Source organism: Emydura macquarii, unplaced genomic scaffold (assembly GCF_026122565.2).
Source record: "Emydura macquarii macquarii isolate MOO-44397 ecotype Brisbane River unplaced genomic scaffold, CSIRO-AGI_Emac_v2 contig_1253, whole genome shotgun sequence".
In the NCBI taxonomy this organism is placed as follows: domain Eukaryota; kingdom Metazoa; phylum Chordata; order Testudines; family Chelidae; genus Emydura; species Emydura macquarii.
The window spans coordinates 61,931,116-61,947,881 of record NW_027131390.1 but is presented as its reverse complement, the minus strand read 5'-3'; the positions used below and the strand labels follow the sequence as shown (position 1 = coordinate 61,947,881).

The window sequence follows — 16,766 nt, the reverse complement described above, 5'->3', positions numbered from 1 at the left end:
AGCTGAAAGAGGGTGTGGGTACAGGGCACTGATAAACTCCCTGAGGCTGCTGAGAGTCAATTCAAACCCTGATGTAATTTATGCTTAGCTGTAGTGGCCTTAAAGTGGTTGTTCTACAGCTGGGATCTAGGCCCCAATATATCCCTTGTACAAGAAAGGAATCCCTTACAGCTAGCTCTATGCCAGCCTCCTGTTAGAGCAGCCTTATTGGAAGTCAGGATCTGATCTAATCAGGTTACATCAAAGAGGAATCAGTGTAAGTGAGGTCAGAATCAGATCTTTCAACTCAGCTCTAGTGTATTGGCTAGTGAAATTAAAGAAAAATACTTGAGAACCCCATCCATAGCCTTTAGTAATACAGCTTTTGCCTTTAATAAATGAAATGCACACAGTAACTTCAATTTGCATTTCATGCAGGCCAATTCCATTTATGCTAATAGCACGGAGACTTCCTTTCATTTCTGTCTCCCTGTAGAAAAATCTTATTTTTTCCCAAAAGAAGGTTTCCCCACACCCCTAACAAGCCAGTTGATTCAGAAAAAAAACTGCAGCTTGTCAGTGTGACCTTGTTTAATTTGTGACAAATTGTAAATGGAGACAGAAAATGAAAACTCTAATAGTGACAGTCAGTAGCAAAAGTGATTATTTTTTTGTCACCAGGCAAATGTGTGACATGGAAAGAATGTTATACATTTGCATATGCTGTAATATTAACCTTAATTACAGATGAGTGAGCCACTCAAATAGAAGGTATGCACATAGTAATAAATAAATGTGAGGTTAGTTCATTCCAGTCAAGATTCTAGTCAATGTACTCATTCAAACAGGCTTCCAATTTGCATATTTCATAAGTCATACAACCCAATCATTTGCTTTAATGTCCAGTAACAAAATGCTGTTAGTAAATACTGCTTAGAATAAAGAAACATTCAGAAAAGCTGGAAGTGTATCTCAACTCTTTTTCAATATGGAATGTTAATGTCACTGTTTATAATCAGATCTTCAGCTGGTGTAAATTGGCATAGCTCTATTATGCTGATTTACACCAGTTGAGTATCTGGCCATGAATTTCTTAGCTATGCTAATAAATCTACAGATGTTACGGTGAGTATGTTTAGAATGACATTTATTATAGCATCCAGTTAATTCCAATTACTGCATATCAAATAACTAGTTAGCCAAAGCTAGCCAGAAGGGAAATGCCCTACCTCTATTTCCCTATTTCCCAAGCGAGCAGTTTGATGGATGATAAGTGCTCCTATTTATCCTAAATTCTTTAAAACAGATGGAAATATTAAAACATTAGCTTTCAGTGCTCTGGGTTACTTTGACATTTATACACTAAGTATGTGAATGGTGTGGATACAGAGCTTGAGGCCGTTAAAAGTCTTTTCTTTTGAAATACTTCAGATTACCAAAATTATTCACTAAAGTGGTTTCTAATCATGAATACAAATAATCCATCACAAATCCCCAGACAACAGTATGTAAAAATCTACATTTAAAAATTAAATTATTCAAATTCACAGTATTCTGAATGAATGTTTGGAACTAGGATTAGTCATAAGGTAATATCTGAAAGTTGATCTGTAGGTCTGCTTTGCCCTCAGCGCTAACAATGTGGTAGACTTGGAATGGTGCCTATTGACCATGGTGATGACTAATTACAAATGTTTAAAAAGAGTTAACTAGATGGAGAAATTAAATAACTGGCCAAATAACATCATATCCAGCCTTAATTAGGGCCTGATCCCAAGCCCATTCAAGTCAATGGGATAAATATCACAAATATTCATACGAAATATATATGTTCATAGGACGTTATGTGTGTATGTATGTCCCATGAATTAATCTATGGTGGCCCTGGACTTACTGTATGAGCCTCTATGTGTGCTTTAAAAACAAGAGTTCTGTTTCTCTCTCGTGATCTATTTGACTGTCACACATGGTGAGTGTTGCGGATTTTGACCTTCTCTCCTATTTGGCTTCTGTTAGGGGTTTTCCACTCACCTTCTCTGTTACTCACATTTTTTAGTCCCACATGGCCACTGTGTCTGAGACTTAGCTACATTTTATTTAGTCTCTTCCCCACTGCAGAAAACTTTGTTTTACAAAAATTCCAACGCATTTACAGTTTGTGTTCCATTACAAAACTTTTTCATGACTCTAACACAGGATTTGGCTCATTATAGCCCCAACTCAGAAAGGTACTTAAGCATGTGCATGTGTGTAAATTTAATCATGTGATCCATCCATTGATTGATTGCCAGTAGTTTTAATTACTCTTATGCTTAAATTTATGCATGTGCTTACGTGCTTTTCTGGAGGTCATAAGGAATATATAATGCCAAATCAAATCAAATAAAATAAAATAAAAAGGTAAGAGAAGAGAGAATAGGAAGCAATGAAAGCATGAAAGTTGTGAAGAGGAGTGAATGTCACTGGTAAACAGTCATACACTGAAAACAGAACAAACTGGCAATTCACAGTTTTACAGATAGAAAGTAACACTGAGCCAAAGAGGCAAGTACCCATGAGCACTGAAGAGAAAAACAAAACAGTGATAAGTACCTAGAGGAGGTGGGCTGTAAAGAAACTGAAAACAGATGTGAAAGAGGCAATGTAGAATTAAAATCAAATTATACTTTTATAATTCAGCTAGTTTTTACTTAATCCAACCAATTATCTAAAATGAAATTCAAGCACACTTGACTTCAGTGAGCTATGTTCTATTATAATTTTTCATGCATCATTCTGAAAAGTTAAGTATGAATTGATTGCATTTTAGAACATTGGTTACATTTTTCATAGGGATTTAAAAATGAGTGAATTCTTAAATTAAATGTCCTTCATGGAGAACATCTTACTGATCCATTCGGCTTAAGCCGAATGGGTCAGAGCTTGAGAGCCTCCACTGCTGGTGTTTATGTGAGTCACAAACACAAGTAGGGGATAAGATATTCAAAAAGGCAATATAAATTTTAAATGCAGTAACTGCATTTTAGAAAATTGGTTACATTTTTCAGACTGTGAAGAGAAAACATTTAAATGGGCTATGGACAAGTTACATGTAGTTGTGGCATGTTTTTCATAGTCCTTGCTGAAGCCTTAATTTACCAGTACGTTGTGTTACTAAGTGGAATACCTACATTTAACAGTGTACATTGGGTGAGGATGTTGGGTAGGGGAAGTTTGAGGTGCATAGCTCTCCTTATTATGCACCTAGAACCCAGAATCCATATGAAATAGGGGTAGATAATTTTAAGATAGATCCACAAAGTTTTAATGGATCTAGGTTAAAACATGTTCACAGAGCCCTATTCCCGCTACTCCAAGACAAGTTGGTTCCTCCTGTGCTATGGATCCCAAGGCACCCAAACATTATCTTGGGTCTCAGCTGAGTGCCAGTGACCTGAACATGCCAATGTATCATTTTCTCATTTTGCTGATGTCATCTCTCTGGAGATTTTCAGAGGTGCCAGGTGGCCACTGACATCTTGTATAGCAGTTCTGAGAGGCCACCAGATCAAGGCCTCTTCCCTCCAAAGCCATAAGGGTCAATGAGTCTGATTCTCCACACAATGAGCAGTCTGGATTAGGAAAACATCCCTCCCATTACCAGCCGTGCTGAACTGAAAGCAGGGACATACAATAGTCATCTTTAAAGACAGCATTTAGCAACAGTTACAAGATCTGTGCTACCTGAGACATCGCTGTGTTTTCTTCGACAAGAAACCGATGTAATGTCTCAGACTATAGTATATGGAAAACTGTTAATAGAAGAGTGCTTGACTTTTTAATGGTGATCCTGTTGAATACCCATAAGCTTTAGCATGCGCCTGGAGAACTCTGATGATATCAGTTGTGGCACAATTGCTAAAGAATAACAGTGAGTTCTGTAGCTTGGTTTCTAAGCTGTACGTACTGCTATTTAGCACAGGAGCTGCCGCAGCAGGGGAAGGGTTTCCTCCCTGCTCGTTGCTGAGCAGTGCTAGCCTGAAACAGCCATCCCCAGCTACCTTAAAATCAGCTCTCCATAGCCCCTGAAAGCCTTTGCTTAAAAATTGGGTTTGTGGCTGCATTCTAGCTGCTTTGTTTGCAGCTGCTCTCCAGGTGCCAATTCTGTGTGGCCTTTGATATAAAGAGAGCTGAGAGCAGCCAACAGTAGGTGCCCTGTGGCTGCCTTTTGTAGGTGGTAACAGAAAAACAGCAAGTACCCTGCAGCTGTTGAAGATAACCTGCCAGCAGGTGCATTTTAAATCAGAGACAACCAGGGAGCACCTACTAGGGTATTCCTTCTGCAAGTGCCTCAGAAAAACTTCTGAACATCGATAAGGTTTCCATAAAGCTGTAGCTGCTTTCAATTTTTTTTGGAACAAGCAGTCCTATTGAGAGCCCCAGGAGCAGTAACAGTACATGCATATAATCAGTTTTCTATGGAAATACAGAGACTTACAGCAAGCACACTCATCATTTTTAGTAAGGCCATCTATGGAATGAAGATCCCAATACATTCAGTATAAGTGTTTGAAACATTAAAAGAGGGACACAGTCAAGATAAAAATAACAAGCAAGATTTTCAGACGTGGCTGGTGATTTTAGTCATCTCAGGTTCTCAAAACCCAGTTTGAAAAATTTTAAATGGGCCTGATTGATAAGAAGTGCTGAGCAGCTGACTTCTAAAATTAATACTTCAAGACTCAAGTTGGAAACCCAAAGTAGAGAAGCATCCATAGTCAATTTTGAAAAAAACAATCATTTGGATAAAATTTTAAGTACTTACCAATTTAATTAATCGCACTTTAGATGATCAGAAATGAGAGAGAATCTGATTTTTTTTCCATCTAAGTTATTAGCCATAACTCAGGCCTGGTCTACACTGGTGACTTAGGTCAACTTAACGTCACTTAAGTTGACTTAATAACACCCACGTCTACACTGGCACCACTCTTAATTCGCATTAAGCTGCCTGTAAAATCGACTTAATAAGACCACCTCTGCAAGTGGCGTAGCACCTAATTCGATTTTTTTAAGTCAACTTAGTGTCAGTGTAGACACAAAGGAACTTAATTTGAATTAATTGACCTCCAGAATGTATCCCACAATTTCCCATTTTGACCACTCTGGACAGTTGCACTGTGCTGCTCTGTGGTCACGGTAGCAGGAAAGTCCCCTCCGCTCAAGCCCCAGGAATATTTGAATTTCCATTTCCTGTGCTTGCTGCCAGCGTGGAGAGAGCTTTGCCACTGTTCTCCGCATGTCTACTGCAAAGCCGAAACGCGCTCCAGCATGGAGTCGACCAGAGGTCTTTAGACCTCATAGGGCTGTGGCGAGAGGAGTCCGTTCTCACTCAGCTCAGAGCCAGCAAAAGGAATCTGGACATATATGGGAAGATATCACAGGGCATACTGGAGAAGAGCATCCCTCTGATGTCCTAGCAGTGCCGCATGAAGATTAAGGAGCTGTGCCAGTCATATCAGAAAGCCGTAACAGCTGCTCTGGCTCCTCTCCCAAAACATGCAGGTTCTATAATGAGGTGCATGCAATTCTTGGGGGCAATCTCACCATGGTGCCTCCATGCAGCAGTGATACCTCTGCTAGTTCACAGTCCATGATCAATGAGGAGAACTCCATGGACGAGGAGGAAGAGGAAGCTGTGGAGAGCACGGTGCAGGAGAGTGGGGTGTCTGTTCTCCCACAAAGTCAGGACTTATTCCTGACCCCCGAGCAGTCCACCAGCTCACACGACAGCAATAATGATCATGGAGAAGCCGCATCTGTTGAGTTTTCTTTCTTATTAACATTTCTGTCCTTGTACATTGGGTGGGGGGGAACGAAGGGGATCTCAGGCATTTTGGTGAATGATCTGGGGCAGGGGTGGCCAACCTGTGGCTCGCAAGCCACGTGAGGCTCTTTGGTCATACAAATGCGGCTCGTGGCTCTTTGCATGGGGCTTTTTCCTCTTTGAAATTGACAAGCTTTTCAGTGGAGGGTAAGAGAGGAGGGGAAACTGAAAAGGTAAATGTGGCTTTTTGTCTCTGACTGGTTGGCCACCCCTGATCAGGGGGGTTACCCAGGGATCAGTTGTTTTACGTGATGAGAAATGCTATGTTTATCATCAGTTGATATCTCGTGTAAAATGTAATGTATGTAATCTGTTATTCCTCACAAAACTTTTCAGGGGAGGGCTGCTTTGTTCCTACCTCCACGGTAGGATTCTTCTCTGAAATCATGGTAGCCAGCATCATGGCTTCATGTGCTTTAAGCATAGCCTCCCCTCCCTGCCACCCCCCATACGCAGTTCCTTTCTGTAAGAGTTTGAAATAGAAGCAGAGATTTCCCTGCCCCCACCACGCCATCCGCAGTTCCCCTATGTAAGGTTCTGAAATACAAGCAGAGAGAGGAAATCATTTGCTACCTTGTTTCATGGGCTCATTATCGAAATATTTACGTTTATATCATTTTCTTCACTATGCTACCCATGGCTACATTTTATCACGTGCTCAGTATGGAAATTGTTACATTTGTATCATTTTCTTCACTATGCAAACTGTGGCTACCCTCTTATTTTCCTTTCATTCTGTAGACACCTTGGCAGTGGATCGACCCTTAAGAACTGCTGCAAACAGACTGTCTCAGATTAGAAAAAGGAAAAAAAAAAAAAAAAAAAGCAGAGATGACATGTTTGCGGAGCTCATGAATGCCTCATCAGCCACAGAGACAGAGCAAAGAGCAAGGTGGTCCCATAACGTGGGACAAATGCAGGAGCATGATCACAGCACCATGAAGGAGATGCTGCGACTCCCGCGGGACCAGGCAGAGTTGCTCCGTCTTCTTGGGGACAGAGTCCTGCCAGAGTCCCTCCATAATGCTCCTCAATTGAGTGCTTTGCCGCCCTCCTCCTTCTCCTCCTTCCCCTCCCCGGCACCAAGAGATCTCAGAGGAGATTGTCCAGGATGCAGTATGCGCTCTCCTCCACCCCAGTGGAGGCGAGCAGAAAGCTGTGGCAGCCACGCTGACTGCTGGCCAGCCTGCTACCACCCTACTCCTGGAGACAGTGAATGAACCCTCCCCCCCTCATCCATGACTTGAATGTTAAAAATAAAGTTTTTCATCATTCCAAAACTTTTCTTTGTTAAATCATATATTGTTCAGGAGGGAGAGGGATTTGTTGGGCATAGATATAGAAGGGGGGTGGGGAGTGAGATGATTATCAAAGGCAAACAGCATACAGAAACAGAAATCACTCCTGCATCTCATTGCAGAACCTTGTTTTCAAAGCTTCCCTAATGCAAAGCTCTCTGTGGTTAGCTCTCAGTGTAGTGCTGGCACTGGCTGCTCATAATTGGCAGCCAGTCTTTCTGCCTCCACAGCCCAACCCTGGGGGAACCTCTCACCCTTCACTTCACACACATTATGAAGAACACAGCAAGCAGATATCACAGAAGGGAGGTTCTTCTCATTCATGTCCAGCCTAGTGAGGATACTCCTCCATCTACCCCTTAAAAGCCCAAACGAACATTCTACAACCATTCTGCAACTGCTTAACCTCTTATTAAAACACTCCTTGTCACTGTCAAGGTGACCGGTGTACTCCTTCATTAGCCAAGGGAGCAAGGGATAAGCAGAATCCCCCAGGCTCACTATGGGCATTTCCACACCCCTCAATGTGAATTTTTTGGTCGGGGAAAAAAGTGCCCGCCTGCATCTTAGAGAACAGCCCCGAGTTACGAAATACATGAGCATCATGCACCTTCCCAGACCACCCCACGTAGATGTCTGTGAAATGACCCCCTGTGATCAGCAAGCCTCTGCAGGGCCATGGAAAAATGCTCATTGCGGTTTATGTACTCGGTCGCCAGGTGTGTAGGCGCTAAGATGGGGATGTGCATCCCATCAATGGCCCCCCACACAGTTTGGGGAGCCCATCATGGCAAACCCCTCCACTATGTCCTGCACATTTCCCAAAGTCACTAGCCTTCAGAGCAGAACTCTATTTATGGCACTGCACAGTTGATTCACGGCTATGCCCACTGTAGATTTACCAACTCCGAATTGATTCTCAACCAAGCAGTAACAGTCGGGGGTTGCCAGCTTCCACAGAGCGATGGCGACTCTCTTCTCCACCGTCATAGCTTGTCTCAAGTGAGTGTTCACGCGCTTCAGGGACGGTGCCAGTTCCGAGCACAGTTCTAGGAAAGTTGCCTTTTGCATACAAAAGTTTTGCAGCCACTGATCATCATCCCACAGCTGCATAACGATGCGGTCCCACCAGTCTGTGCTTGTTTCCCTACACCAGAACCTGCATTCCACGGACTGCAGATGACATGTTACAGCCTGCAGCAATCGGGAATTGTTCTGCTTGATGTTTTGTAGCAGGGCAGCCTCGGTGACATAGGTGTAGAATCTGCTTCACCTTCTTGCTCTGTTTCTAAAGTACTCCATGATAGGCTGCGATGTATTTGTTACACTCACAATTATAGTGCAGAGCTGAGCTGGCTCCATGTCTCTGCAGCAATGACGATTGCGGGGAGTAAAAAAACAGTGCAGAAATCTTTTTCTTGTTTGTTTGGGGAGGGAGAAAGAGTGCGGAAAGCAGCGTTGCATCCTGGGACAAGTGTCTTCGTCCCAACAGCCACCGTGGCTAGTTGCAGTGTGGGATAGCTACCCTCATTGTACTGATTTGTAATTCGAATTAAGGCTGGCCAGTGTGAATGCAAGAGACCAGCACAAACACCATAGTGTGTATACTCTGCTGCAATTTCTAAAAATTGGCTACTGAAAGTCGAATGAAACAAAGTCAAATTAACTCAGCAGTGTAGACATAGCCTCAGTCTGTACTTCCCATTCCTCCCATCTCATGAATACCAAATTCTGTGTCTTGTATACATTATGTTACCCTACACTGACTAAGTACTGAAAGTCGGTGGAAGAAATATGGCTTTTAGCCATATTTGAAGAAACTCCCCCCAAAATCCAGGAATTCTGGATCTTAGTCATTGAAGAATGGGAATTTCATCATTGGTGAATATGCATTGTTAATAGCTTTGCACCCAAACCTAGAAGTTTCCGGGCTTATCCAAGTGCAGATCTGAACTGCTCATAGCTGAAGTGGGTTGAGGGGTTAATATGTGAAGAGGGCAATGCTGGTATGCATAAGTCAGGATAGCAGTCTCACCCCAAAAACACAATTCATTCAACTGCTATTTGTAGCTCTTTGCATACCACTGTAATTGCTGATGAATGTCAAAATGCATAGACACATGCAATGTAGAGATGGAATAATGAAGATTGGAAAGAACAATGATGCCCTAGAGCACCTGACTACAGGGGTAACCAAAATATCTTCCTCAAGAACTGTTTTCTTGCCCTGTTCTGTTGCACCCACCTCTTTGTCTGAAGGAAACCTGCTACCCAGCCACTTCTCTGCAAGTGCAGTAAAGTATTTAAGTCCCGCTTGCTAGAGACCCATCCAAGTTCATATTCTGTAAACGGTAATCATGCTCAGCCCATTTCTCCCCCTTCAGAATAGGAGCAGCTTCTCCCATTGATTTCAGTGGGCGGGGAGGAGAGGAAGGGGGTTGTGTCAGGATTTCAACCTATTGTCTAAAATGGGAATTACTCGCATCCTCAGGAGGTGATCTGGAATCTTAGGGACTGATCCAAAGTACTTTGAAGTCAAAGGCCTCTTTCCCTTAATTTCAATAGGCTTTGGATCAGGCCGTTCGTCACTTCCACCTGGTTCTTGGCATTTGCACAGTGCTTGTGTGTTCTGGGTTTTCAGCACTCTGAGGGAACATTTAAATCTGCCCCAAAAATCCCCAATCCAACACACCAAGGTGTTTTGTTTTGTTTTTTAATTCCTCTTAATGAAATGGCTTATAAAATATTTTTATTTCATTTTTTCAAATCCTATATATTGAGCTTAAGTCAAAAGCATTGCCATCAAGCAGTTTAACTATAAAAAGAATCTCATATGTGTTACTGCAGTAATGATTATCTTCGTTTTCCCCTTATTTTAACATTCACCTATTCTATTCCCTTGTGTCTTATTTTAACATTGGCATTGATCATTATGGAGCGCTGACAATAAAACTGCTTTTAATGGGAGAGTCTCTTCCTTCTGGTTTGCTTTTTGTTATTTTAAACAAACTCAGCATACTACAATGCAATGATGCATTGTTTCATACTTGTGCAACCCACAGCCTATTATATTGATTGCTATCATTCTTCGATTTTCAGTTAAAACCACAAAGGCATAATTTGAAACCTACCTAGGTAATTGCTTTGATATTGACCATGTCTCATGAGGGTAAGTTGGGAAATGTTAACTCCTAATATGTTTTTCTGTATTCAAGTAAATAATATTCTGCTACGATATCCAAAGGGTAATGAAGACAAAGACCTTAATAACTACAAATGCAACAAAAATATTAGCATCAAAATTTCAGTGATACTTGTTTTGGGACTAAGATCATCTATTTGTAGGGCAAATTTTGAATTGACACATTGTTAGTTAATTGGCATTTATCATTGACCAGTAAATCCAACTTTAATATATACTGTTGGCTATTAAATACAATGATTATGATTAACATATAAGAACAAAATGAAAAACTCCACGCCACTAATCACATCATCCAATTTACCTTTCCAGTGCTCAGTGTCAAATCCTACCACACTGCCAAATGCTGTCTAAAACTCTAGGTCTCATACTGTCCCAGCCCTTTTCTTGAGATTAGGATAAATTTGGGTCTTGATAACATAGCTGCAAGACTCCTCCCATTTTAAAAATGTGTTAGAATGTGAACCATGACTCAAACTAAAATGAATGGTTTTAAATAGGATCGCCTTGGCCTATGCCTTCCACTACTAAAGGAAAGAAGAAAAACTCCCAAACAACATTGCAAGCCTGCTGCAAAGGAAAAAATGCCTTCCTAAACTGAAAAGGGTGATCAGCACAGTTGGAAGTACAGTAAGAGACAACAACCCACCAAAATATGCATAGCACTTGTCACGTGTGGAAATAAAGCTCTTTGTAATGAGGAAGGGCTGGGAAAGTTCTATCCTGCTCCCAGGAACTGAAATGTGCTCTGAGGCTCTACAGTTCACTTTACCACCCTTTGGAAACTGATGGGTGAGCCAGAGGTTGCTGGTGAGGTACAAATCTGCCATGCAGGCAGCAAGATCCACAGCTTGTGTTGGATAACCCATGTGTTGAAGCAGAGGACTTGGGAGGTAACGGGGTTCTCCATATTTTATTCTCTTTCTCCTCTGCATGGCCTGCTAAAATGCCATGCCACTAAAGCGGGGAATTACTTACTTTAAAGGTTAGCTCTAACAACTTCTCTCAGAGCTTTTAGCTCTAATAACAGTATGCTTCACAGTGACATACAGTATCCTTCGAACTCCTGGTTATTCACTTCAGGGGACTGCTTCGTCGATGTCTCTTGCTTTTCTTTTTGTGAACAGAGATGATGAGTCTTTGACCCCCACTCCCACCCCTCACTCTTGACCAAACAGTAATCACATGATGAGACAACAGCCACAGAAATGCAGTTGGGTCAAACAGTGCACTAGAAACTGGGGTCAAAGACACGCAGGCAGCAGTTCATTTTCAGAAAGCAGGTCTAGCAATAGGTTCAGGATAAATTTCATTTTCAAATTAATTCCTTCCTCTCAGAGTTAAAGGTCAGAACACTGGCAGTCATTAGAGAGGTCCCAGCTGCATCAAGGTTGAAGAACAACTAAAAGTCATTCAGAGCAGTGTCTCTAATCCACACGTGTCTCTGGAGGATGGAGACCAGAGACGAGAACAGAAAATTGTTCATGCTGTGATCAGCAAGTGAGTCAGGCCCACTGCTGTGAAAAAGGTATTTTTTGCTCTCTCTAGGTCTACAGTAAGCAAGAAAGTTTTATTTTTACCGTGGAAACCCTTTGTAGCAAATGTGTACATTAACCATTGATTACCCTGTATGGCTGAACAATTGGACTTTTTTTAAATATATATATTTAAGGACAAGTGTAACATTACAGATATTAAAACAATTGCTATTATTTTATTTTAAGCAAGAGTGGGGTTACAAGATAATATTCAAGGTAATGCACAGATTGCCTCCAGGAGTGGAAACAGTGAAAGCTTTGCTGTGAAAAGCTTTTCCATCCTGTTGAAAACATCAATACCACATGCCTTGGTTGGCAATTCAGAGAAATAAATATTGATTTCCCTCCTCCTTTCTTTAACCAATGGCAAAAAAATGCCTTCCTACCTCCGATTTCCCCCCCTCCGTTGTTTTACAGTTGACTGATTCTGTTAGCATTGAATTTTTATTGTTTCATTGTTCTCTCTTTTTAAAACATTTATGTTTGTTGGGGTGGACAAGACAGCAAAGCAGTAGTTGAAATTAATGTAGAACTCCTTATACTGTAGTTCTCTTGTCAGGTCTAATTTATCTAATTTTGGTATTACTAGCAGGAACTTTAACAATTTCTTGGGAACATATGGTGTTAATGATGATAAAGGATCATTATTAAATAGGGTGACCAGATCTCCTGATTTTATAGGAACAGTCCCAATATTTGGAGCTTTTTCTTATATAGGCGCCTATTACCCCACACCTCCCATCCCAGTTTTTCCACACTTGCTATCTGGTCACCCTACTATTAAAATTTTCTGCAACTTGCATCATAGTTCATATGTATATTGTTTAGTATTGTACAATGAACATATTAACACATTCAGTTCAATTAATAAAACTGTCCATCTTCTTTCTGATGAAGTGAAACCAGACAAATTTGCTTCTTCTCCAAGACAGCAATACATACAATAAAAGTGAGCTGCAGAAGTGAAATGAAATGGTGAAATATGCCAAATTTTCCTGAAATATTCTATACTAAGCAAGATTTTGCGAGTGGGGATAGAGGCAAAGCAAGCTCATAATGTTTTGACAGAAAGCCCATCATTTTTCAATATGACATGTATTCCATGCATACAGAGTAGTTCTTCATTTTCCTCAAAGGTCACCCTGATAGCACAAGTTTGTGTCATTTTTTTGATAACCGTTCTACACTTGTTACACACTCTATGAAAGATGATGACCAGTAACTGTCCCTTCAATCCATTGAAGCAAATGGGATTTTTAACCTCCAAATAACAGGTAAATATGTATTTAAAAAAAAAACACAGTCACTTGTATGTGCTATTGAGAAAGGATGCTGTTGTGGTTAAGATACTAGAGGGGGAAATCAGGAGACCTGGGTTAAGTTCCTAGTTCTACCATACAATTCCTGTGTGACCATGGGCAAGTCACTTAACTTCTCAGTTCCCCATTTATAAGATGGGGACAGTATTTTCTTTCCTCCTCCTTTTTTAGGCATGTCTATTTAGACAGTAAGATCTTCAGGGCAATAACTGTCTGTCATAGCTCCCAGCACATGACACTCCAACCTTACCAAGGCATCTAGTTCTACATGATACAAATGATTAATACACATTAATAAAATATTGATTTTTAAATTTGTATTGATGATTTATTTTGCTCCCTGCCATCCTCGCCTATTCTTGCTCCTCTTCTGATGTCACATGCATAGCCTTCTTCTCTGTCAAATAACCCCTGATCCTTCTTATTATTCATTTATCTGTACACTAACACCTTCTATTCTTTGGGGATTTGAAACTGAAAAATGCATTTCATGGTTGATTGGATGGTTCTTGTCTAAAACGTTTAATTGCTGCTTACAAATCATATTGTGTGCAATACAATGAGGTCTTTGAACACAATTGTTGCAACTCACATTTGGGGTTTACGCAGACTCAGACTGACAGTATAATAAAGGTGAAATATACATTTTGTTAACATGCTTTCCAGTCACTCGTGTTAGCAATGTAATGAGGACTATGCTAGCAAGTCACCCATTCATCTGTAAAGAAGTGGCAAGTAGAACAGATGGGCAGGGGACAGAAGGAAACCCTATGGTGACCTATTTGGTGTGAGCCATTAGTAGAGGACAAACAGGCAGGACATGGATCCACAGTCTGAGCACCACCACTTCCTATGAAAGCCAGTGGAAGTTGAGGGTGCTCAGAACTTTGCAAAATCAAGCCCACAGTGACCAGGAAGTCCTGTAGAAAGTCTTCAATAGGGTGACCAGAAGTATAAAAAAATCGGGACGGCGGTAATAGATACCTATATGAGACAAAGCCCCAACTATCTGGACAGTCCCTATAAAATCCTAAACATGCAGAGTAGCATGTCAGATGCAAAAATTTTGTCTTATGCTGTGTCCATGGGCCAAAGGAGTGAATTTATTTCCCCTAGCCAGACAAAACCAGTTACTTAAGCTTCATTTGAGGAGTGAATTTCACCCTGTATGAGATCCCTACTACTATTGTCCAGTTTTGGTATGTCTGCCCTTTCAGCAAGAAAGGCTATGCGTCCTGGAGATGCAAGGCTTTTCGGTAACTGAGAATAATTGAGAATAAAGAAATAATAATAAAGAATAATAAAGAATAAAGAAAACAAGTTCAAGAATCTCTTACCAGTTTGGTACAAATAATCTTATTGATACATATAGTTACATTAATGCAATACTATGATTGAAGTTTTAAATGAAAAAATGCACGCATTTAAAATAATGATTCTGAAAGTGACTAACTTTAGTAACCCTAGAATATGTAACATTTAATATTAATGAGCATGGAATTTTTTTTATCACTTAATCCACTCAACAATTGAAGTAAACTAACTTTGATTCCATGGTTAGAAAATCTGCTGTGGTAAGAGCACATTGGGAGAAAAAAAACATTATATATATACACACACATACATACACACCCTGTAATGTGACTAAGTTATAGATGCAGTAAGAACTAAGTTTCCTGATAATTATGCATTTAAAATGTCAAGTCTAACATTTTGCATGTATTATTCATTTGGTAAAGAAAAATATTATGAAAAATTGATAGATTATTAATTCAAATAAATATTGATTAACCTTCAAATAAGTGTGTCAAATATAAAGAGAATGTGGAGGTGCTCAAAAAATCTTTCATGAAAAGTGGCTTTTCAACCAAAATAAATATTTTCAGAGAAAAAAAATTAATTGTTGAAATTTCTCATTTTTAAAATTATTTTTCCAGGTTTCCCCCTCCCCCACATTATTTTTTTTCTGATTTGTCAGTTAAATGTTCCATTTTTTGTTTTGTTTTTTAAAGAAACTGAACATTCTGTGGTAAAAAATATTTTTCAAAAAATTGTTCTTTTTCTGGTTTAGCTTTTATAAAAAAAAAAAAAAAACACCTCTTCATTTTCTGATTTTCAAAACCCAAAATATTTAATTGAAAATGTTTTTATTTTCATTTAAGAATGATTATTTTATCCATAAGACATGTTGGGAGTTGTAATAGACTTTCCAAACACTCACACATGAAAACACATTCAGATAAATGCCAAGGTATGATAAGAAATGGTAAAGGGACTTGCACAACAGCTATGTTCTTAAATATCTTTTTGTTCTTCCTAACACAATGTGATCCTGGTCCATGACTAGGCATTATGGTAATACTAATAAATAATAATAAATTACACAGAATGGCCACTTATCACAAAGAATGAAAAGAGATTTTTCCCATGCTCATTTGAGCCTGGAGTTCTCTGCTGGGATTAGCATCATGGTTACCAATTAATGCCAATTGCAGTTGTGATTTTTTCTGAAGTGGCCACTCATCCAAGAATTGGACTGAGATCATAGGTTATAATGATAGACAACAAACAGCCAACAGATAGCAACAACTTTCAGTCTCTCCCAAACTTTGGGGTTTGAGTTATGTGAGTGTAAACAGACTGAATGTATACCCAACTGCCACAATAAAAGCATCACCACTGAGTAGAGCGCAAATAGCAATAACTTCAGTCCAGACAGACTTTTGGTAACTGGGTCTCCAAAACCCAACTATAAAAGGTCACCTTTTAATAGTGTAGTAAAAGTGATTTGGATGTAAACACAGCTTAAACTGGTCAGATAGACCTGTCACAGGGCATCTCCATCACTACCTGATTAACCTCACTGCCTACCCAATTCAGAGGGTCTCACACTCACTAGGACATTTATCCTCCACCAAGGTGTGCATTTATTTCACAATAACATGCAACCCAAACTTATAGTAAGGACAGGTTTCCCTGTAGCCTTTACTCCCAAACTCACCCTCTAAGTTTCCTCCTAAATGTCTCTTGATCTCACTTCTTAGCTGTTCCTGTGTCCTGTTTCCTGTCCTTATATTTTCCCCAGTTACCTTGTTAACCCAGTGATTGCCATCCAGATGCTCACAATCCCCCAACAGAAAGCATATAGTTGCTCTCATTGGGGCCTGCAGCCTTCTCCAAGCTGCAGCACTGTCACTGATCTGGCTGCTGCTAATAGCACCCTGTCACAGAACCTCAGACATGAAGTTTGGATCCAGATATAAACTTTCCTCGGGTCTGAGAATGTTCAGATCTGGGGTTTCAATTAACAGTCTGCTATGCCTACTTAATAGTCACCCATCTCTCTCCTTTAACAGGATACTATGGATACCAGATCCTCCACAGTGTTCCATGCAAATCAACAGAACCCTTTATCTCTAAAAATTAGTTTTCTGCAATCAGTGCTTAATACACAATTGGCCATAGCCAGAAACATCTGATTGATTAAGCCTTTTTCCCTCCAGGTATATTTGCCATGCAGAAGGAAATTGGAATTTGGATAATATCGCTTGTAATGTTTACCAA

General features: G+C 40.1%; 1 long non-coding RNA gene across 1 annotated transcript in view; it reads right to left on the bottom strand.

Annotated features, from left to right (window-relative positions):
* LOC137154119 (uncharacterized) overlaps positions 1-16,239 on the bottom strand; it is a 31,200-nt gene extending 14,961 nt beyond the window's left edge. The window contains exon 1 of the long non-coding RNA XR_010920081.1: positions 16,204-16,239. This is a non-coding gene — a long non-coding RNA (uncharacterized lncRNA). The remainder of the gene's footprint in view (positions 1-16,203) is intronic.
* Between the last annotated feature and the right edge of the window lie 527 nt (positions 16,240-16,766).